Source organism: Cydia splendana, chromosome 16 (genome assembly GCF_910591565.1).
Source record: "Cydia splendana chromosome 16, ilCydSple1.2, whole genome shotgun sequence".
NCBI lineage: Eukaryota > Metazoa > Arthropoda > Insecta > Lepidoptera > Tortricidae > Cydia > Cydia splendana.
The window spans coordinates 6250084-6273481 of record NC_085975.1 but is presented as its reverse complement, the minus strand read 5'-3'; the positions used below and the strand labels follow the sequence as shown (position 1 = coordinate 6273481).

Below are 23398 nucleotides of genomic sequence, written 5' to 3'. Positions count from 1 at the left end.
TATTTCGCCTAGTCACTTAAATAAAGGCTAGGGCATTTCCCTTAGTCACTGTAAACTGTTAGCGCTATATAGACTCAGAGGGGCTACCGCGAAAACCGAAATTCGCAAATTGCGGGGATCTTACTCTTTTACTCCAATGAAGGCGTAATTAGAGTGACAGAGAAAAATGCCCGCAATTGACGATTTTCGGTATTGGCGGTAGCCCTACAGAGGTAAGTGATTGAGTCATCAAACATGTAAGTTTGTTTTCTTATGTGCAGTCAGCATCAAAAGTAGTGAATTAACCAACGCGCCAAAAGTATCTGCCATCCTGGAATACTTCTCCAAATACAGATGTACCTTTACAGTCCGCATTCAAAAAATCTGTAGATACCAGTCTGATTGTTCCGCAAATATAGACTTATTCAGCGCTTTTATTGTCACTAAATAACGCATAAGATTATACTTATTTTACTCATAGACGATAAAAGTGCATCCATCATAGTAAAAAACTATGACATGAATCAAAAATCAAGTGTGTTAAAAACCGAACTGGCAGACCGGAGGCCAATTAAAGCATTTTGAGGCTTACAGACGCTAATGTACTTTACTAAAGTATACGTTCACAGTTTTTCTTCAAGAAACGTTTTACATTTGTATTAAAATTGTGTGTCGCAACTCACTGTGTTCTCACTGAAAACACGGTGAAACAAAACTTATGAAAACAATTAACTACAATCAACGAACAGTTACATTGTTATACAAGCCCCCGTAACGACAGTAGCCGTAAGAATGTTATTAGAATGCAAATGTATCCACGTGGTTTTGAGGCGTAGACTACCGCCCACAGATACGGCGTCGCTTGTTATTTTATTTAAACAAAATATAAATACAAATAGGTACAATGGTTTACTTTACTCTCGGGTGTATAATGTTTCATTAATAACCTATTACTTGTATGTGCCATCTATTAGGCGGCATCAATGTGTTGAGGTCACCACACCGCGCGCCGCGTGAATGAACCCCGTAATGGTTTACTTTAATCTCGGGTGTATAATGTTTCATTAATAACCTATTACTTGTATGTGACATCTATTAGGCTCCATCTATGTGTTGAGGTCACCACACCGCGCGCCGCGTGAATGAACCGCGTAATGGTTTACTTTACTCTCGGGTGTATAATGTTTCATTAATAACCTATTACTTGTATGTGACATCTATTCGGCTCCATCTATGTGTTGAGGTCACCACACCGCGCGCCGCGTGAATGAACCGCGTAATGGTTTACTTTACTCTCGGGTGTATAATGTTTCATTAATAACCTATTACTTGTATGTGACATCTATTAGGCTCCATCTATGTGTTGAGGTCACCACACCGCGCGCCGCGTGAATGAACCGCGTAATGGTTTACTTTACTCTCGGGTGTATAATGTTTCATTAATAACCTATTATTTGCGTTTCAAATGTTGTTGGAGGATACGATTGAAACAAATAAACAGTCAAAGTCAAAACAGTCAAAATAAAAAGTCAAATCACAGTAAATTTACTGCCATCTATCGAAACACGACTAAAACTCAAAATGAAAACGTATAAAATAATAAAAAAAATGTATATACATATATGGATAAAATGATTTTATTATTTATATATCATTTTGACCCATGTTCATTCACTGATATCTATGTGTTAAAATTGTTAAATATGAAACGGTGTCGTCACGCCATCTAGCCGAGCATAGGCCAAAGGTGTGCGCGTCATCTATCCGAGAATGACTTTTCTTGATTTCCGAGGCACGTTTTTTTCTTAGACTTTATTCATCTTATAAGAAGTTACATATGTCTTTGGTACGAAGTTACAAGTGCAACAGAGAGGCAATACGTCGAACGTGGTTCGCGGTAGGCCCTCTGGCCCCATTCTTATTGCCCGTAAGGCCCGTCCTTAGATATGTGTCAATGACTTTCACATTATCACATGCATCAAGCGTTAGCAATCTTCGAGGTCGTATCCAAATAATATCAAAACCGCTACAAGTTGTCTTGGCCTCTTCTTTTTTTTTATTAGCCTGGTGTAGTGTCCCACTGCTGGGCAAAGGCCTCTCCCCCTGATTTCCACAACCTGGCCTCTTCTATTTAAGTAAAATACAAACGGAATGGAGAGGGGTCAGCGGTCAGCCGCCACACGTAAATGAAATGAACCACGTAATAGTTTATGTTACCACCTACCCGTTTATTAGTTTATACAATTACATTGATGATCTATTTGTATTTCAACCTTTGTTTTCTCGACTACGAAGTGATGGAAGGTCATTGATTTAAACGAAGATATTTTGAAAACTTGTAATAGGTTTTTCATTGAATCTTCATGCGTTTTTTTTTTACATTTGCAATTAGCTTCAAGTACTACATGCTTTATTAGGTGTAAATATGGATAGATATGAATACATATTATGTTTTTTTTTCATTTATTTACATACTATATATATACAGTGGTACTACTAAACGAAATTAATAACTAGCTTAAATCTAAGTTATTATTAACATATTCAATAAATAAGGAAACGATGATTATAATATTAATATTACAAATATATTTTTTTATCCCACGTCTGTGGCAAACAAGCATGATGGTATGGCTGCAACTTCTGGGGTGTTTCACGCGCGTTGCCATCCTTATGGTATATGCCTATACATACATAGTAATGTCAGTCTACAAAAAAATGTGCTTAATATGTTTGTAGCTGTGACAGGGATTCCATAGACTTCCCTGTTTAGAAACAATTGAGGTCCAAAATACTGATCTAAAAAAAATAGTACTTAATCCCAATTAATCCTCATAGACATATTTGACGCCCTGCCACTGGTTTATTCATATGTCGTATATATAAAGTAGTTACAATTGTTGGTTACAAATATTCATTCGACAATTAGTGTCAAGATTCACTTGAGAAATGTATTACCAGGCCAACAAATTGAAATATAATGAAAGCGGCGAGTAATATTATATCGTCTTAATTGTAAAACGTCAGTGGCCGGGCAGCGGCCGTAAAGACGGAGTTTACGGATCCAGGCGTTGTTTACGAAAGCCACATTCTGTTTAGTCTCAGTACATCCGAGCGTATCAATGCGGAAATGTTTGATTTGCTGGCCTAGTGCTTTCTTATTGCAATTAAATATAAAGCGGGTAAGGCCTAAGTAAGAAAACGGCTAAAAATTATTAATTATGGTAAATTAAACTACTGCTTTCACAAAATACTTATTTGGTGTGTGAAAGGAACGTAAAAAGCAGGAAATATCTCTTTTTGTATAGCACTATTGACAGAAAAAGATCATGTACGTGCAGTACATATACCAGTGGCGGATTTGCAGTGTTGGCCGCCCTAGGCCCCAGACCCTGTAGTAAGTAACTACTAGCCGCCTCTTTCTCAGCACCCATCTATAGACTGCCGCCTTGCTGCCGCCCCTAATATCTTGCCGCTTTAGGCCCGGGCCTACTGGGCCTAAAGGGGCCCACTGATTAACAGTCCGCCGGACGGTATCGGCCTGTCAGTTGTTCGGAACTGTCAAATTTTTGTTCTAACTGACAGGCCGATACCGTCCGGCGGACTGTTAATCAGTGGGCCCCTTTAGGGCAAATCCGCTACTGTGTACACTGTATCTATAACTTTTAGAAGAGTTTAATTGTTTACACTTTAGTTTAATTGAAGTGAATTCATTTTAATAAACGTGCTCTGATAGTAAATAAAATCAATTAAAGTTAAATGATTTTTTAACTTTTAGAAACTTACTCTTTAGTTTAATTGAATTGATTTCAGTTTAATAAACGTGCTCTGATAGTAAATAGAATCAATTAAAGTGAAATGATTTTTTAAGTTGAACCGCCGACCATAAGGTCGCCTCCACCACCACTAATCACCATAAAGTGTGAACGTCAACGCCGCGCGGGCAAAGTTCACATACGGAACAAGTACGACATGCTTATCGAGTTAAAAGTATGTTTGGTGCTCATTGTGTAATATTTGGGAACTATTGACAAGTTAAGATATGTAGAGTTAGACCATGAAAAGTCTTCAGCGATTTTGATAGCCCACGCAGTGCAAGTGTTATTTGCACGTCATAATATCATAGAAGTTTGACGTTTAAAATGACACTTGCACTGCGTGGGCTATCAAAATCGCTGCAGACTTTTCTCGGTCTGACTTTAGTACTAATTATACAATTGTTCGCTTTTTTTTTTGAGAATTTTGAGATACTGGATGTACTAAAAATACGTTAACTAAGATTTCAATGGCATTTTTCTGAATTAAACGTCGTATTTTAATAAATTCAAAATATCCTCCTCCAACTTTGATACACAAACGAACACATTTTTGAAAATTGACAAAAAATATGCAGCTATAAGATGTGTGTGATGTGTTATGTGTACCTAAGATTTTTTTTGTTCCTCTTTTTTATCTGTTATTTCTGTACTTCTTTGCCACGAAAGGGGCCCACTTAGTGATCCAAAGGACTCGAGCCTTTTAGCTCTTTTTTTTGGGCTCGCCTCATCTTTTGACGCCTAAAAGGCTAAAAGGCTATTTAGCTCTTTAGCCCCCGAGCCTAATTCTATTTAAGAGCCTAGACTCTTGGGGCTTTAGGATCTTAAATAGAACTAGGCTCGGGGGCGAAAGAGTTAAATAGGCTTTTTTAGGGGCTTAATAAGGTTATTAGCCCCAAGAGTCTAGGCTCTTAAATAGAACTAGGCTCGGGGGCTAAAGAGCTAAATAGGCTTTTAGCCTTTTAGGCTTCAAGAGATGAGGCGAGCCCTAAAAAAAGAGCTCCAAAGGCTCGAGTCTTTTGGATCACTAGGCCCACTGATTAACAGTCCGCCGGATGGTATCGGCCTGTCAGTTAGAACAAAATTTTGACAGTTCCGAACAACGGACAGGCCGATACCGTCCGGCGGACTGTTAATCAGTGGGCGCCTTAAACTATTTCTATTTCTATAAAAACATTATCAACGTATTTTTTTCTATATACTTACGTATTTTGACATTATGACTGTTCATCACGCTGTCAACAATAATCTGTCAAGTCTTATTAGCCTTATGCGACATGTCTCCGTTAAGAGGATTACTACACTAATTACCTGCTTAAGAGGAACTCAGCACGTGTTAGAGTTTAATTTTGAATATGATTGAGTTGAATAGAGAATTATGTACAAATTGAAAGAGATTTATTTCGACGTAAACAATATCAAATTTATGTAGGAGACAGTAGGGAGTTACATACAATTGATTGAGTGTTTATTTGTTTATAAGTTAAGCTATTTTGAGGTTTAATAGACTTACAAACTTTATTAAATGTGATCAGTGCTAACATTAATACAATCTAGCACAGAAATACAAGACTAAAAATTTTAAAATGGATTTTCTAAATGTGTAGCTAAATACTTCCTAGGTTTTTATACTATGATGCCTATTGATATTTTGTTTAACCTCCTGAGTCCCAGAAATGAGTCCTTATTTAAAATTTTAATTTTAACTTTCATCAAATATTAAGGCGAGTTTCCATAAATTCAAAAGGAGGCTAAAACATATAGCATTTTGTTGTTTCGTTTCCATTTGAAAATCTCTCACGTCGACCAATAAACCATTTCATTCAGCCAGCTCAAGCCGCCACAGAATTTAAAAAATGCATTAAAAATCAAACATTGATGCACACATTTCCCGTGCCACATGCGTACACAAGGAATTCATGAATGAATCGAAATTCAAATTTCGATCGCGCCGATCGAATCGTAACACAGACAAGACATCCTCCAGACTGAGCATAGTAGTAGCTCTACCCCCTCTGCCACAAAATACAGTAGTTTTTACTCCATTTTCGAGTCGAAAGTGTCTTTGTCCGTGTCTTTGAACGGACCAATCACGGCACGGGACCTCGCTCACCTCGTCCCCCGCACCCCAGTATTTTTGGCAGCATCGGTTTCATGAAATAATTGCTCTAAACTCCGTCTAGAGGATTCCTAGTCTATGAATCGTAAAGTGTGAATACACGTGTCCCAGTTCGGTGGGCGGTGACCCGACGCGACGAGCCCGTGTTGCGACAATCTACACAATGGGTCGCTGTTACCAATAATTACTACGATTCGCAGATCGATGTTCAATACGGTGTGAAAATTGGATCACACTGAACTCGGTCGGGCTGAAAATCCTACCAGTTACCATACATGCATTTATGTTTTCCATCGTAACAACTAACTAACTAACTAACTAACTAATATGGCTCAGCGATCCAAAGAGGATCTTGGCCTCCGAAACGAGAGCATGCCACTTTTCCCGATTCTGCGCCGTTTCCTGCCAATTATCGGCTTGAAGCTGACGCAGATCCGCTTCCACACTGTCTCCCCAGCGGTATCTGGGCCGACCTACCGGGCGGCTACCAGTCGGTCTTCCCAGGTACGCCCTCTTGGCAGCCCGATCCTCTCCCATTCTTAATAGGTGACCGAACCAGCGAAGTCTGTGGGATTTCGTTTCGCCGATGATATTGGGTCCGGCCACCAACTCCTCGATTTCGGCGTTCTTCCGTATCCTCCACGTGCCGTTGTCTCTCTTGATAGGCCCCAGGATCTTACGAAAGATCTTTCTTTCCGCTACCAGGAGCTGACTTTCCTCTTTTTGTGTTAGTGTCCAGGCCTCACACCCATACATAAGGATTGGGCGGATAACGGTCTTATATATTCTTAACTTAGTATTACAAACCTATCTTAATTACTTGTTATTGTTTACGTCTGCTATCTATGTAGGTACCCCAAGTTTGAAATGTTGAACCGAACGGAGCCGAGTTTGCCCGAAGTCAGGAGTCCCCACTGCCAGTAGTTACCATGAACTCATTTTGGCACGAGTCTTTTAACTATTCTTAAGAATAGCAGAGGCTTAATTGCGTAGGTTGATAAAATTCCTACCGCCGAAGTCTCAATGTCATCAATTTGCATGTCCATAAGGAAGAATCATCGATCTGTGTCTCTCGGGCCATTGTGCGCCGAGGAATAAACTGGTGGCAATGAGGCGTGTGAAAATTGCTCTTAGATTGATTTTATCATGTCTTGTTTGTCGCTATTGGCTTTTTAGGGGGAGAGCAGAGATAGCTGGAAAGGGAAAAGGTCACATGTGTATCGAGATTTTTACTCTCCGGGACGGAAATGAGACAATTCCCATATCGCATCTAATTGGCGATTGTTCTACCACCAATTACGCACAAGACAAATTTAGTGTACAGCGACCTCAATTTTAAGTTATAATGTCTCGTTGTATTTCCTTACATGGCGGTCCAAACCAAACTGAGTTATATTAGAACAAGGCCATTTGGCAATTGTAATTAATAGCATGTAACAATAATGTTGACACGTGCATTACATTTTTGAGTATGAAAAATTGTGGTCAAAATGATTAAGTTCCCACCCAAGTAGCACAGATAGCTCTATAACTACTCACTTTTAGTTCTATCTAACGCTCTGTGCGTATTAAGACACTTATAAGAGCACACTCGTGGTCCTACAGCTGTATAATAGATCTCAGTGATATTTATATAGCTTAGGGCTGATTAAAAGCTGCATTACGGCTCTGAAAACTACCATTATTACGCAAAGAGTGATATAAAGGTATATTTGCTACGACCCTATACAGCTTTAAGGGTTATCAAATGCTTTAACCGTTATAAGGTCTGTTTAGTGGATAAAATTACGCCATGTGCTGTATAAGGAGGTAATTGTGGACTTTTATTACGTTGACTTATTAAGGGAGCACAAGTGAACTATTATGAAGCTAATAGACGTATAATGGAACACATGTGGCACATAATACAGCTTGTCGCTTAACATGTTGACCGCTAAGCAGCTTTTATTACACTGACTTTTAAGGGAGCACGAATGAACTAATATGAAGCCAATAGACGTATGATGGAACACATGTGGCGCATAATACAGCTTATCGCTGAAAGTGTTTACCGCTAAGCAGCTTTTATTACGCTGACTTTTTAAGGAAGCACGAATGAACTATTATGAAGCCAATAGACGTATAATGGAACACACGTGGCGCATAATACAGCTTATCGCTGAACATGTTTACCGCTAAGCAGCTTTTATTACGCTGACTTTTAAGGGAGCACGAGTGAACTAATATGAAGCCAATACACGTATAAATGGAACACATGGGGCGCATAATACAGCTTATAGCTGAACATGTTTACCGCTAAGCAGCTTTTATTATTCTGACTTTTTGAGGAAGCACGAATGAACTATTATGAAGCCAATAGACGTATAATGGAACACATGGGGCGCATAATACAGCTTATCGCTGAACATGTTTACCGCTAAAGCAGCTTTTATTTCACTGACTTATTATAAGGGAGAACGAGTGAACTATTATGAAACCAATATACGTATAATCGAACACATGTGGCGCATAATACGGCTTAGCGCTGAACATGTTTACCGCTAAGCAGCCTATTATACTACCATTGGGACTGTCTGCATAGCGGCTGTTCAAACGTTCACAAGATGCCTTATAACTGTTTAGAGGTTCACTAGTGTATCGAAATAACGACTTGGACTTTATAGTGGTTCACTTAAGTATCTTTATCAGATATATAACAGTCGTATGCTGCATATAAGAATGTTAACGGTTCACGTTGCTTTTTAACATTGACCGCCATTTTATTGTATATAACCTACAAAATTGAAATTGCTTTTCCAACTTTTAAGTGTAACAATAAGGTTTTGTGCCTGAGTTCTTAACCTAAATCATTAGTTTAGTACTTCCTATAACGTATTATTAACTTTTTATCTCATAATTCTGTCCAAACCACTGAAATAGTTTTTACACATAGCTTATTTATATCATTAATTTAAATAAATTCTGATTATTTTCGTGGCGCACAAAAATTTTCTTAGATAATGTATATATATAATGTCAATAAACTTGCATTCCCAAACATCTTTCTCGCATTAATATATAAAAGATTATGTACAAACATTTAACTAAACACTTTAACAAAATGACTTATGGTGTCGTTGCGCTTAACGTTTTTGCTTCAATATAAATATGTTCACCTCTGCGTTCGTCGTCACTATACTAAATATAATAGCTGATTTTTAAGGCAGAGGTGTAAAAGTATGTTATTAATTATCTTTTATTCAGCCCAATGTCAATCTTTCCCGGTATTAGGGCGCACGTGTGACATATTAGCTGAATAAAAGGTAACTGGTGGTCCCTTACCCAGTCAATATACACCTCTTATAACTCCTGTTACCCCTTATAATTCCGTTAAATTGCTGCTACAACGCTCTTAAGTAGCTATGTGAACTTAAGGCTGCCTAATTTGTGCCCATTTAAGAGTTATAAAAGCTGAAAAGACGCTTATACAGCTCTTATGCAGCTTTTATATTCCAGCTTCAAGCGTATTCGTACTTCATTATGCGGCTGCTATACAGCTAATCTGTGCTACTTGGGCAGTTTCACAACTAATGTTACAGACAAAGGCTCGGAAAAACTCGATCGAGTTGAACCACTTGAACCTACTGATGTGCCTAAGGAAACTTTCCAAAATTACGAAATGTTTCGGAACGTAGGAAAAATTCGGAAAATTTCTTACATTTTTGTATGAGAATTGAAACTTTCCAATTTTAAATTTAAATTTCCCATATTTCCTAGTGAAAGTTTCATGAAATTTCCGAGAATTTATAGAATTTTATGGAAACTTTCCGCAACTTGCACATCTGTAGACTTGAACCTGGTAGGCGCTACGAGGCTGCGGTCGGAGTTAAGAAAAACTAAAAAAAAAAAATAAAAGCATAAAATGGTCCGGAAACATTTTAAACAATAAATGCCACAAATAAATCAACTTCAAAAAAGAGCATTAAATTCTAATACGCATTAACCGGCATTCGAGTACCTTTTTCACAAATATCTGCCTACATCGGTACTTACAGCAACAATCGTAACTGACCATAATTGATTCATAGGCCTTTGCAATAAGAATTACGAATTGTCAGATAACAATGTGGACCATTGTACATTAACGGCTTCGTAAAAAATATAAATATGTCAAATTAATCAAGAAGTGTTGGCGGGCATGTCAACTTGACACGCGTTGAGGTCACTGACATCTGACTGACGTCTTGGGCGGAATCATCTCGCAAATAAAAGTAAGTGTTGACTTTGTAGTGCTATTAAGGTGTTGCTTTTGTTTTTTGAACACTTGTTCTTTGTTTTCGTGACACTAAAGAGTTGAGAAATATGAGTTTCAACTTCGCTTACTTATGAAGTTCGATATAGATTTTTCATATAAACTGTGTTTTTCAAAATAAAGAGACTTTATTCACGTTCACAGTTTCGGAGATTCACGAAAAAGGAACGGGAGACACGATTTTATTTCGTGTTTTTTCATGAATGATACAAATTAACACGCATCCAAAAATATATTATCACTTCAATTTGCATCATGAAGAAAAGGAACGTACCTACAATTAAGTGGTGACTCAAGAGTCAAGAGTCACCACTTTTCACGACTAGTCGTAAAATGACTCAATTATATATTTAATTCAGATTTTAAATAAATCATAATAATGAAAAGTCTAAGGACCCATGAATTGGTCACTCAAAATTCCTTCCCTGTAAGAACTAGCCATACAGTGTAATAGAGAAACGAAGTTCAAGTTTAACCCGAATTCGTGAACAAACATTCTTTGTGACTGATTCGTTCCCTCTTCGCATTTTATAACGTGACGGATTGTCCTTAGGGAAGTGAGACTAAAGCGGTACGGTGTTTTTATTAAAATACTAAATACAAGCTTCTGCCTACAACTTCGTCTGCATATATTAAGTACTTGCATACCCCCCTCTCCTTTTTTCACCTTCCAGATGATTTCCCCGGGACTCTACTTCCTATCTCTATACCAAATCAGCGGTTGCTTTCGCTCGCTGCGAGTGAGTTACTTTCGCATATATAATACTAATATGTAGTAAGTATATGTAATATAGCGTTTATGAGTGCATTTAACAATTAAATAGACATGTCCCTGTATGTAGAATAATTGGGCTGTAGCAGACAATTTTGTCGCGTTGTTTCATCCGCTACTATTGGTGCTGACTTTACCTATGCTCCGTTTTTAGCACGCTCTACGGCCTAAATCACTTGACGAACTTGAAAATTAGGTATCTTAATTCAGCTGTGATTACGTACATTCTTAGGCAATTATTAGTTACTTGCTAGGTAATTTCACCTTAACAACGCAACATTTCCCCAAGTTCCCCTAGTGCATAATGCATGCAGACCTCCTGGCCGCGTAACTAGCGCGACTAATCCATTGTGCCACGCGCCGGCTGCAGTGTCGACGATCTTTTGACAAGGGTATGGTATGTATGACTTACTAATAATGACTTGTGTGAGGAGAAAAAGTCTTAAGGTGAAAACAGCTCGGCCGGGCTACGGTGGAGACAGCTGGTGAATAACAACCCCGTTCGGAAGATATTTTGTCTCATATTATGGAAAGCACGGTCACTATGCAAAGATTCTATAAATGCGAGTGTGTCGGTCTGTTATCTCTTCACGCTTAAAGCTCAGAGCCGATTTGGACAAAATTTGGTATGGAGATAGTTTGGGCCCCGAGAAAGGACATAGGGTAGTTTTTATCAATCATCATCATCATCATTCCACTTAGATGAAGTCGCGGGCAGAAGCTAGTAGACTATATTTGAAGAAAGTAAAGGTCTGCAATGCAATATTTAATAAGATCTTAGTAAAAACACAACTTTGTAAACCGTATAGTTTCTAATTAAATACGAATTTTCTAGTGACATGATGTAATTCAGTAGATCATCGGCGTCTCCTGAACGACGTGGTTAATAAGCGTAACTACGCCTAAAATAAATATCCGTTAGTCTCTACTCTATGCACATCTTAAATCTTTCAATACAAATTTTGTATTAATAGCCATCACACACATTGAGGCGGTATTTCATTTTGTAATAAATATGTGGGACAAACATATAAAACCACAAAAATGCGCGTAATATAAGACCTATAACTCTGTATCTTTAGGTATTTCAATAAAAGTAAACAAATAATATGTACATTTTCGGGTAGTTATAACATTTATTGGTTAACCAACCAAATACAAAACCACCTAGATCTGCTACTGAACGACCTGACTTTAACCTACATTGTTTGATCACGTAATGTTTTCATCTACCGTCAACTTGGCTTAAGGAGCCATTTGAGGGTAGATTTTGTTTACTTTTATTTAAATACCTAAAGATACAGACTATAGCTAGATCAATTTTTCGCCCCCGAAAACCCCCATTATAATTTCATCGAAATCGTTAGAGCCCTTTCCGAGATCCCCGAAATATATAAATTATATGAGCTTACCGTGGGGCTTAGTCAATTTGTGTAAAAATGTCCTATAATATTTATGGATTTATTTATAAAATCTCATACATCTAGATTTTAATAATAAGCCGATTTAAAAAAAATTGTGATTACGAAAACTAACCATGTAAATTGTACCATCAAAAACATTACATGTAAAAAGATGCAAGTCTCGCAACGCAATTCTTCTAATACAAAAAAGTTTTGAGATGTAATGTGAAACCAAGCCGGTTATTTTAGTGAGTGCTGTGGTGTTAAAACTGTATCAATAAGATATCTTTAATTTTCAATACCTACGTATAATGACTTGGCCATCGCACGGCTGCATAATGACATGAGTAAAGCATTATGTGCGATGGCCAAGTCATTATATGTATTAATCGAAGTCGAGCAAAACAAAGAGGCACGGCCGTACCACCGTGCCTCTTTGTTTTGCTCGACTTGGCCGGGGCACTACCATGCCCCCTGATTTCTTGTACTTAATTATGGAACACATCATTATTAAATTTATTACAACACGTAAAATCAATTAAGTTAAAACTAACAGGTCCTTAAATTAGGTACCCAAACAATTGTTTGGAATTCACCCAAAACAGTTCAACATACTTGACTTCCCCATTTGAAGCAGTTGAAGAAAGCATTTTTCATCCATATTTTTCAAACTGGAAGGGTACGGAAACGCCGTTGATTATCGCGATAATCCCAGTGTGGCCGACCAAGAAAAGTCTGCAGCGATTTTCATAGCCCACGCAGTGCAAGTGTTTTAAACAACACTTGCACTGCGTGAGCTATCAAAATTGCTGCAGACTTTCTTGGTCTAACTCAGGGGTCTCCAAACCTCGGCCCGCGGGCCAAATCCGGCCCGCGACACGTTCCAATCCGGTCCGCGGGGTTCAGCATTCATTGAGAGTGGAACTGTTTCTAACAGCAGTAACCAGACACCCTCCCCCCGCGCAAAAACCGACGATGGCCCGCGCGAAAGTTTCTGAGGCGCAATATTGCCCTCAGGTGAAAAAGTTTGGAGACCGTCTAACTCTAAGAGGAAACTACTGCTTGCAAAATATTGACGTTATTTTGACATCGCTGACATTTATTGTATACAAGACTTATTTTATCTTTCCTCAATCCTAAAAGTGACGTAACCGACTAGATACTAGACTAGAACGTACGTTTGTTTAATATTGAGAGAGTGTAAGTAATCTTTAATGTCAGAACGGGTAATTATGCCAAAGTAATGCTCTGAAGCACAGCGTGGTACGAAAATTATGTGACTTTATTGATACCGTATCGAATCTTCTTTATTCTGACATCGATACTGGTAAAGGTTAGTGAATAATTTTGTTTATGATTTATTTGGAAGTAACGGTTGTCTATGGATGGAAGGATCCTGGTTTGAATTGACATGGGCGATTAGTTTGAGTTACAGGATATTCATTGAGTGGTGTGCAATTTTATCGTGTTTTCATATTTTGATACGATTATAAGCTTATAGCTATTAAGCTTACATACAGTTACTATGAAGTGGCCAATAACTATAGCAGTCACCCCAATTTTTGTTCTTTCAAAAACCTTGGTTTTTGGGGCTTAGATTTGGGTGCGTAACGGTCCATATAACAACTTTTGATATATTTTTAGTCGATATAACGATTGAGGGACATAATGCACTTTTGCTATAACAATACATGGTATATTCTTAGAGAGTCTAACTATCGTCAAGTATAATGAACTTGTAATATAACAACTTCTAATCTAACATTAACAGCGTATAACGTAGGTATATGTGATATAATTATGTTCGATATAACGCTCAGTTGGCATAATGTAGTACTGGTGTAACGGTTTGCTATTAAACCTCGTTTGCGCTAAGCGTTTTGTGCTGGCGGATTGTAAACATTTAGAAAACATTTTCAAATAGTTTTCAGAATTCTGTCACTTGAAGAAAATTAATGACATCGTCGACAATTTTATGCAAAGAAGATACAAAAAATCCTAGATTAATATAATTTATCTAACTTGATATTATTTAGATCGTGCCCTATTAGTATTACGCTGTGTACATTTCCCCGGATCGGGTAAGTGTTGCGAATATTTAATTTAAGTTTCCAATGGGAATAATTTTACGTTGTATTCTTTTATGCTGTTAACTAATCTGTTCTTTTCTGACTGCTTCATCCGTGAACACTAAAATAATGCTGAAAGGTTAACTTTCCTGATATTTCTTTCCTTGTGGGCCGGATGTAGCGTTCACTGTTGTGTACATATTCTAATATGACCAATAATACTAGGGATCAAGTCTGGGGTTGAAATTACCTGCATCCTGCCTGAAACCCTCTATCCTGCACTACCCCGGGTTGCGCTATGCGCAAGCTCTGTATCCCGGAAGGTTTCCGTTCCGAGCTGAGGATCCACAGCGGGGAGCCATCCTGGTCTACTCTGGAACAACTGAGACTTCTGCGCTGTACCGCGGAGCCATCTACAACTGCGACGGCCGCGATGTAGAGCCTCAGGAAAGTACTACTTAATAAGGATTTATTTCTATATTTCTATCTCTGTGTCAGTTCAGTCTTACGGACTCACGACCCTAACTAACTTGTTATTAATTTTAATTAATATTAAATACCTTTTCTAAATTAAACTTTCATTTCTAACCTATCTATCTCTACCTACATTTGACGTTAAACGTCACACTGGTATAATTTGTAATATTTACTACTATTATAACAACCTACGTATTAGAACTTAAGGCAGGTCTCAGTTAGGTACGACGACGAGCGAAGCGAGGAGAAGTGTTAGGTAGAACTGCTACCCTACAGCGCGCGAGCCGAGCGAGCGAAGCGAACGTGCCGCGGTAGCGGCCGGCGAAGCGCCAGAACCGACTTTTTTTATTACTTTACTTTTTTTAGGAATAAGTAATGGAAATCCTCGACACGTTTCGCTTCTCTCTGCAATCTCAACGAGTTTAGAAAGAAAACAATAGTTACAAGTTTATATATTTTTAATAAAGATAAGATAAGAGATAGATAAATGTTTTTTTAAGTACTGACGAACCTCAACTTATTTTTATACATTAGAATACATTATACCATAAATACTTATAACAAATATTCATTATATCCAGTAAACGCTATATCGAATAGCTTTTATATCGATTAAGCATTATATCCCATGAAAATAGTTATTTTGTTGTTATATCAAAAGTTCATTATACCGCTTAAGTGATTATACACCATGAAATTATATCAAAAGTTGTTATATCTTTTGTAAATATATCAAAAATTGTTATACGGATCATTACACATACACACCCCTTAGATTTTATATCTCGAAAAGTGAAGTGCAGAAATTATTGAATGACTTTTCAAATGTCGTACACGGTTGTTATCTTGGGAGGCGGCATTCGCACTATTTCCCCTCTGCCGAGGTACAAGATTAGCGCGTCAATCTAATCTAGCGCGGGCAATAAAACTAGTTGCACTTGGATTTTTCACTAGACCGAGTCCAGACGCGCGCGTGAACACTGCTGCACAAAAATGCCTGTTTGCTCGGTTTTTTGTTATAAAAAGAGGTCGGGGACATCAAATTTACAAAAAGAAAGTGTTACATTTCACATGTAATATTTTTTTTACATATCATACGTTTAATTACATTCAAACACAATTATTATATTTTAGTCTCATGTAATTGTTGGATTTATCGATTTTGCTCGCTCAGTACAAATTGCGGATCGGTCGAGCGACAAATCCGACTTCTCATCTCTCAGAATACAATAACATACTTCAACGAAAATGTGTTAGTGTGCGTGTTGTGACACTTGTCACTCGTCCGTACACAAAAAGAGATCGAGGTTTGTAAGATTTGTCTTTGACGTGTGTCATTTTCTATGTATTTGTGTCGTCATTACAAATTGGATTTTGTATGTAAGTGTGTGAGAAGTGCGACTGTGTGCACCTTTCCCCCCGCGAAAAATGGCAGAAAGATTTGTACGGTGAGATATCGCTTGGGCCCCTCCCTTCCGATGTGTCGGAAGCCGGTGTTGCTCGAAGGTTGTTATGGATCTAAGCGAGAAAATAGCTCATGATCTACTCGACATGCTTTAAAATGACTTAACTGCGACTAAAATTGGGAACATGACCGCATCGGATAATAAAACCAATCTATTTTAGTATTTTCCATACACGTCCTTACAAAACTATTCGGAAGTCGTAAACTGAATGACACAAATACGTTACTTCACTGGTGTAATCCAGTCATATTTTATGGAATGAAGAAATATATTAATGTCACTGAAAAATTGCACACTTGCAGTAAGGTAAACGTACTAGTGCTCGACATGCTAATGCCCAATAGATGACACCTTGCTGTCACCTCTATTGACAATGACTTAAGTTTCAAGATGACATGTATGTAGTTACTGGGACCTCGTCGATCACAGTACGTTTACCTTAGGTACTTTCATAGGATTTTATATTTCTCATTGAAAATGATGTTCAGTATCTTCACATTTTGACCATGAGCAGGACACTAGATTTAAGATCTTAGCTTAAAGCAATGCAAAATTGCGTTCTCCTGTTCATTCTGCTGACATATTCCCTACATTGTATGATATCTATAATATAGGGAGGTCGCGCACAGCGTCTTTTGGCCGATGCAGTTGCAAAAAGGTCGCGACTCGCTGTACAATAGCGATTCTGTCGCTGGTCATATACCGCACACGTAAACACGATTCTGCATCGCTACCAACGCGATACAGCATCGCTACAGTCGCGATACAGCATTGATATAGCCACGATTCAACATCGATACAACCGCGATACAGTATTTGATATAGGTAGGTAGTAAATAATAGTAACTATAGTTTATTTGCGTCGGTCTATAAATGACAAGTCTTAACGAAAAAAAGCTAATAACTCATCAGCTAATAACCATCAAAATGCGAACGAGACAATCATTGATTTTGCATTGATTAAGCGCCTATTACAGCCATGCGTCGGCGCCGCATTAATAGGTGATAAAATTATTAATTATAATTATTAAAGCTGAAGTGTAAGGCTTGATTAATGGATCCATGATAACAGCGAGTTAACTCGCGCGAGTTGGATGGTGTGGTGCGGGAAAGAACCAGTTTTAGATCTTAATTTACATATATATTCAATTTGTCAAGTTTTGAAGTGTCTCGTGTTTATTAATTCACATTTGCTGATGAAAGTAAATTTTTGTATGCAAAGATCGAAAACATGTGTTAGGTACTTCTAAACAAGTGTCACTTTCGCTTGATTTAATATTGCCTAAAATAACACATACGTTCACATGGGTAACTTAAATACTGACACCTGAAATTTCACGAGCAAAAATGAGCTGACTTTCAAATAATTTATATTTAATTAATACATTAACATGTTTTACATGTCTAAGGGCCGGATTACATGTCGTTGATTAGTGTTAAGATGTATGTTTATTGCGTTTAGTAGCAAATGTATGTACTCGCACTTAACACTAATCAATGCCACTAATTAGCTAAGTCTACCCATCCATGTTTTAAGGGAGTTCTCTCTGCCAACAAACTGTCCTGCAGTTTGGCAGAAGAAAAAATCTGTACAAATAGGGTTTATTTCGCCTGAATAAATGATTTATTTATTTTATATTTATTTATTGTTTTATGTAAAAACAGGCCATAAGCAACTATTATTCAAATACTTAGCCACTTCGTGGCAAACTGCATGCGAGCGCTTGCTATATTTAAAATCTAGCATGTTAAATAGCCAAAAATAAATATACCAAAAAGTAATTTAAGCCATCTCGCATGAAGTCATCCTCGACTCGGAACAAGATAATAGTGTTAATTTCGTAAACGGCAGCGTTGTTTAATGGCCACAAAGGGTTCTCTGAACGTCTTTTTAACGTTTCTTCGACACTGCTTTCTATAGTCGATATGCTGTAATCCGCTGCTTACACATGTCTACGCTTGTTAAGAAAGCCTTTTGGAAACTGCCTATTTCCATTAAAGTTGATCTTTTAAATTGAACTTTACTGATTTAAGCTTAAGGTTGCTTTTACACGTTCAGTCACAAATCATTTAGCTTTTTTGAAAAGGTGCGGTGACGCTGATATCAGTTAATTAGCCAATGATGTGAATTTTGTATTGTTTGGAAAATGATAGTCACTTATTTTAGTGAAGTTATGCGCATTTATGCTATGATGCAAGAAGTTGTTTAAATACTTGCTGCAGGTTGTTTTGTTTTTTATATAGTAGGTATATTTATTTTATCAACTTACAGCTTTCGTGATGTTACTTGCAGGCATCCGATTGAACTGAAAGTTGACTTACGTGTGTATGTAAGCGGTTATAACGAAATATTATGAGTTGATTTGGTGCTAGAGACAAGAGATATTCCAAGAAACTCTGTTACTGAGTAAGAAACGCAACCTCGTTAAAATTGTGCCCGTATGATTCGTGTCGATAAGAATAATTATGTTGCCAATGCAAAGAAATAAATTCGGAAACAACCAAAAAAACACATTATAGAAACATCCTCTTATTCATAAAACTAAGCAAACCTCTGGTCAGCTGATAAGTCACGACGGCGCTTTACGTTATGAAAATATATTAATTGGTCCATGCCTATTTGTCAAATAAAATTTGTCAAGAGATTAATTTATAGATACTTACTTGTTTCAACCATTTATAAGGCGAATCTGATACGATTGTTAGGAATCAAAATAAATCATTATCCCAACGGCGCCCGTCAACCATCAAAAATGCAAATGAGCTCGCGAATTACCCACTAAATACAGCCGCTGATCGATAAATAATTTATCGATGTCGATTGATCGATGACCACAGTTTGACATAATCGTATCGATGTGCCGATAGTCAGAACCGGAAAGTGAACAGTCAAACCAAGGAAATAAATCACCAATCAAACAAAAATAGCCTTTACGACGATTGAATTAAGAACTTTAAATAAGTTTTACGTGTGTGTGGTTTTGCTAGACATTTTTCTACGCTGTCGTTAATTACCTTATCTCGGTGTCGAATGATTTATCTGAAGAAGATATTATCTTTTACATCTCAATTGGCCGTTGAAATATTAAATTTATTTTTGGAAATTATCCATGGCAGGCGCCAATCAATGTAATTTTTACTCAGTCAGAATTTTATTTATAGGTGCCTCAACGGTTTATATTTATGAATAAAAAATCGAATAAAGTCATAAATAATATAGTTGACAATTTTAAGCTGACGGTTTAGAAATATGAGCTTTCAGCTATAGGTACATACAGGGTAGAAATTTTAAATGGGTCACTGGGGGCAGCTATTAGATCATGATCATGCTGATACGCGAAAATGGTCTAAGGAGACCTACTGGTTTAAGGACAATTGACATTTATTGATATTGAAAAAAAGTACAGCCTAAGACAAAATCGTCAATTCTGTCAATGCGATTCGATTCCATTTCTATTCAGGGTCAAAATTTCTTTAGAGACCAGGCTAGGTTAGGGCACTAGACTACACATATTAAAAAAATATATAGCGTATTAACTTCTACCTATATCAACAAATTAAGTTCAATAAATACAATTTACCAGGTAAATTGCCACGTAAAACTTTTCGCAATTCACCGTTATTAGCTAACTTTACAGTTACCAATTATATAATCCATAATAATTTATTATATCAATCTTGTGTATCTATATGTTACTCGCTACCGACAAAGTTATTCGAATAACTATCATAAGTACCCAACACGCAAACTTGAGACAAATCCCGACCACACATGTCGCCATGATAACCGAACAGAACATGTTGTTGAACATAGGTACTTACTGTTTATAAATATTGCTTCGAATATTGTCACGACAATGCTCCTTATAAGGATTGAGACAATAATTATGCACGTAAGTGTAATTCGTGGCATTTGTTCCGAATAACAATCTCTATGCAATGAAGACACAATAGGGGCTTTATTACCTCGTTTCCCTATATGTTCCCAGTGCTCTCTCTACTTACGGCCACGAATGAGTGGGTACAGAGACTGATGGTATGGTATGGTAAACAATCTGAATAATTATAAATGCCATCTAATCATAACAGACCATTCTATAACACAATTATTTGAGAAAAATTGTCGGGTTAAAACTTTAAAATTTCTACAAATGTTCCACGCGCGACACAAACTTTTACGTGCATAAACTGACACGATAGATTTGAATAATTTTACAGACATAGAGCACAAAAAAAAGCGCTGGTGGCCTAGCCGGTAAGAGTGTGCGTTTCAATCCGGAGGTCGCGGATTCAAACCCCGGCTCGTATCAATGAGTTTTTCGGAACTTATGTACGAAATATCATTTGATATTTACCAGTTGCTTTTCGGCGTTGGCAAACATCGTGAGGAAACCGGACTAATTCCAATAAGGCCTAATAGTTTCCCTCTGCGTTGGAAGGTCAGATGGCAGTCGCTTTCGTAAAAACTAGTGCCCACGTCAATTCTTGGGATTAGTTGTCAAGCGGACCCCAGGCTCCCATGAGCCCTGGCAAAATGCCGGGATGACGCGAGGAAGAAGAGGGATAAAGCACTGACCCATCTGCTAACAATTTCTATGCAGGGGGGTCAGTTATCTCTGCAGATTACTGTACTTATAAACATAAAATACACTATAGAAGTCTAAATAATGATTAGCGCTTCTGTTTATGTAGCTGTAGCTCTATTTGATTATCCATTAGGCTTTGCACTGGTTAGCAATTCACAAAAGCCGGAGACAACTCCATCCCATTCCAACAACTATTCGTGAATGGAACCAAATGTACAGGAAATGTAATCAATTACCATGCTCCTCGAACAGCGACAACTGGAACAAGTCATTTGTCAAGTCATTGTGCTATTTGGGAATCGCGATTGAATCGGCGAGTACTTGAAGCTAGTAAATCCGATGACAATACGGTGGGCGCGGTAACCGAAAGCACTAAATCTTAATGAAGCTGATTGAATGAGTTTACATCATTCCGATCACTTGTGCTATTCGGAATAGTAGTTTTTAGGGTTTAGAATAGAATAGAATAGAATAGAATAGTTTTTTATTCGTAAACACACAGACAACAGACATACATTGAAAAAACATAGTGAAAAATAAAGTGTCACGAAATGGTCCCATCTCAGCATGTTGCTGGCGACTTCCAGCGCTGATCTTCCGATTAGACCATCAAGTGAGAAATAATCACGGAAGGTAACAGACAAAAAAATAAGTAAAGAAACATAAAATAAACCGAAAAATAGATTAAGTACTAAAAACAAAATAAAATAAATATTTAAGTGGGGCTCCCATACAACGAACGTGATTTTTTTGCCGTTTTTGCGAAATGGTACGGAACCCTTCGTGCGCGAGTCTGACTCGCACTTCGCTGGTTTTTATACTGCTACTGTAATATTGTGAAGATACTCGGCTAGATAGTGAGAGGTAAGTAGGTACTCGGCTAGATAGTACAGTTACTCGTATAGTTTCCTGAGTCACAGAACTCACAGAGGCCCTTATAAATGCCTCCTAAAATTTAATTTACCTCATAGGAACGGTTCCAATTCAAATACAAATTTAATGTTTTGTCACAGACTGTAAGATTCACACAAGGTAAGCTAAATAATGTTTTGGTAATCGTGTAAAGTAAAGCTAGTTCCTCATATTTCACTAAATAATACCTACCAACGATTTAACAAGTTTACCGCTAGTATTATTGTAACAAATAACTTCAATTGACTAAAGATTTGTACCTAATCCGTTGACCGTCACCAATAAGCAACCTTGTCAACGTAATCACCTGTTCAATCTTTATCTAGTTTAGCAAAGTAACGATTATCTAAATGGGCAATTATTTATGCGTTCTGTCGAGTTACACAATTGATTTAAACAGGGCAATAAATACATTTGAGCAACGCTGGCACCCTTCATGGTAATGAGCGTAAAAGTTGGAAAGTGTGAATGGGACTGGGTAGAGCTAGTAATGACATGGAATGAACATTAGGCCACGCATTTTGTCACATTCTTATACTTATATTTGTTTTCTAATACGACAACTCAAATAAAATAAAAAGCACTGTGATTGAAATGAATAAACTAACACAATAGTTTACCAATCTTTTTTTTGAAAATATGTTGTGTTTGTAATAAAATGTACCGTTCTACAAAATTATCTCATTGTTTTCAAATTGTCACATCCTATAATTGCTCCTAACCAAACAATTTTATAAAGATTTTGAATCGGAAAATTCACTAACCTAGGTACCTATTATTTCAAATTTATGATGACACATATCAGACCTACTTTTAATCACTTGGCAAACCACATCACATCCTCTACTAAAGCCAAATAAAGTAATCGACACTTCGACACCTAAAAGCCGGAGTAAAGTGATGTAAGGAGTAGGTACTCCTTACATCACTTTACTCCTGTTTTTTTAGCAATTTACATATGTTAATTGTATATAACATGTATAATTGTATATAGGAGAGGCAAGATGTTAGGACACCTGCTACGACACAACAGTTTTTTCTTAAAGATTCCGGAAGGCAGATTAAAAAGACGAGGGGCAGAGGAAAGCCTAGAATTACGCAATAAGTATCAAGTGAAAAAGAATGCGTCGTATAAGGAAATCAAAAGATTGGCCCAAAGAAAAAAAGGATTTGCGATTCCACTAGAGGACTTGGGTAAGTTATGATGATGATGAGATACGTACAAAATCCGAGACTCCATAAATTTATAATTTCTTGGTGTTGACATAGAATCGGACCCGCCGATCCGGGCCGCCCACCACAACACGGTCCGAGTCATTCATAAATATCACCACGCAGTTATGCAATTCAGATTAACTGCGTTAAACACTGAGAAATTAAAACGTTAATCTGATGAATAAATAAGGATTTGCAGTAAACGTCTGTGGAAGTGTAGTTGTACGTATTTTATCGAGCGAGTGACTTGCGTGATCCCGTCGTTGAAATAAATACAGATTAATACCTATGTGT

General features: G+C 37.4%; 1 protein-coding gene across 1 annotated transcript in view; it reads right to left on the bottom strand.

Annotated features, from left to right (window-relative positions):
• The window catches only part of LOC134798144 (thrombospondin type-1 domain-containing protein 4-like), a 179119-nt gene that overhangs the window by 132856 nt on the left and 22865 nt on the right, over positions 1-23398 (bottom strand). The window lies entirely within an intron of this gene.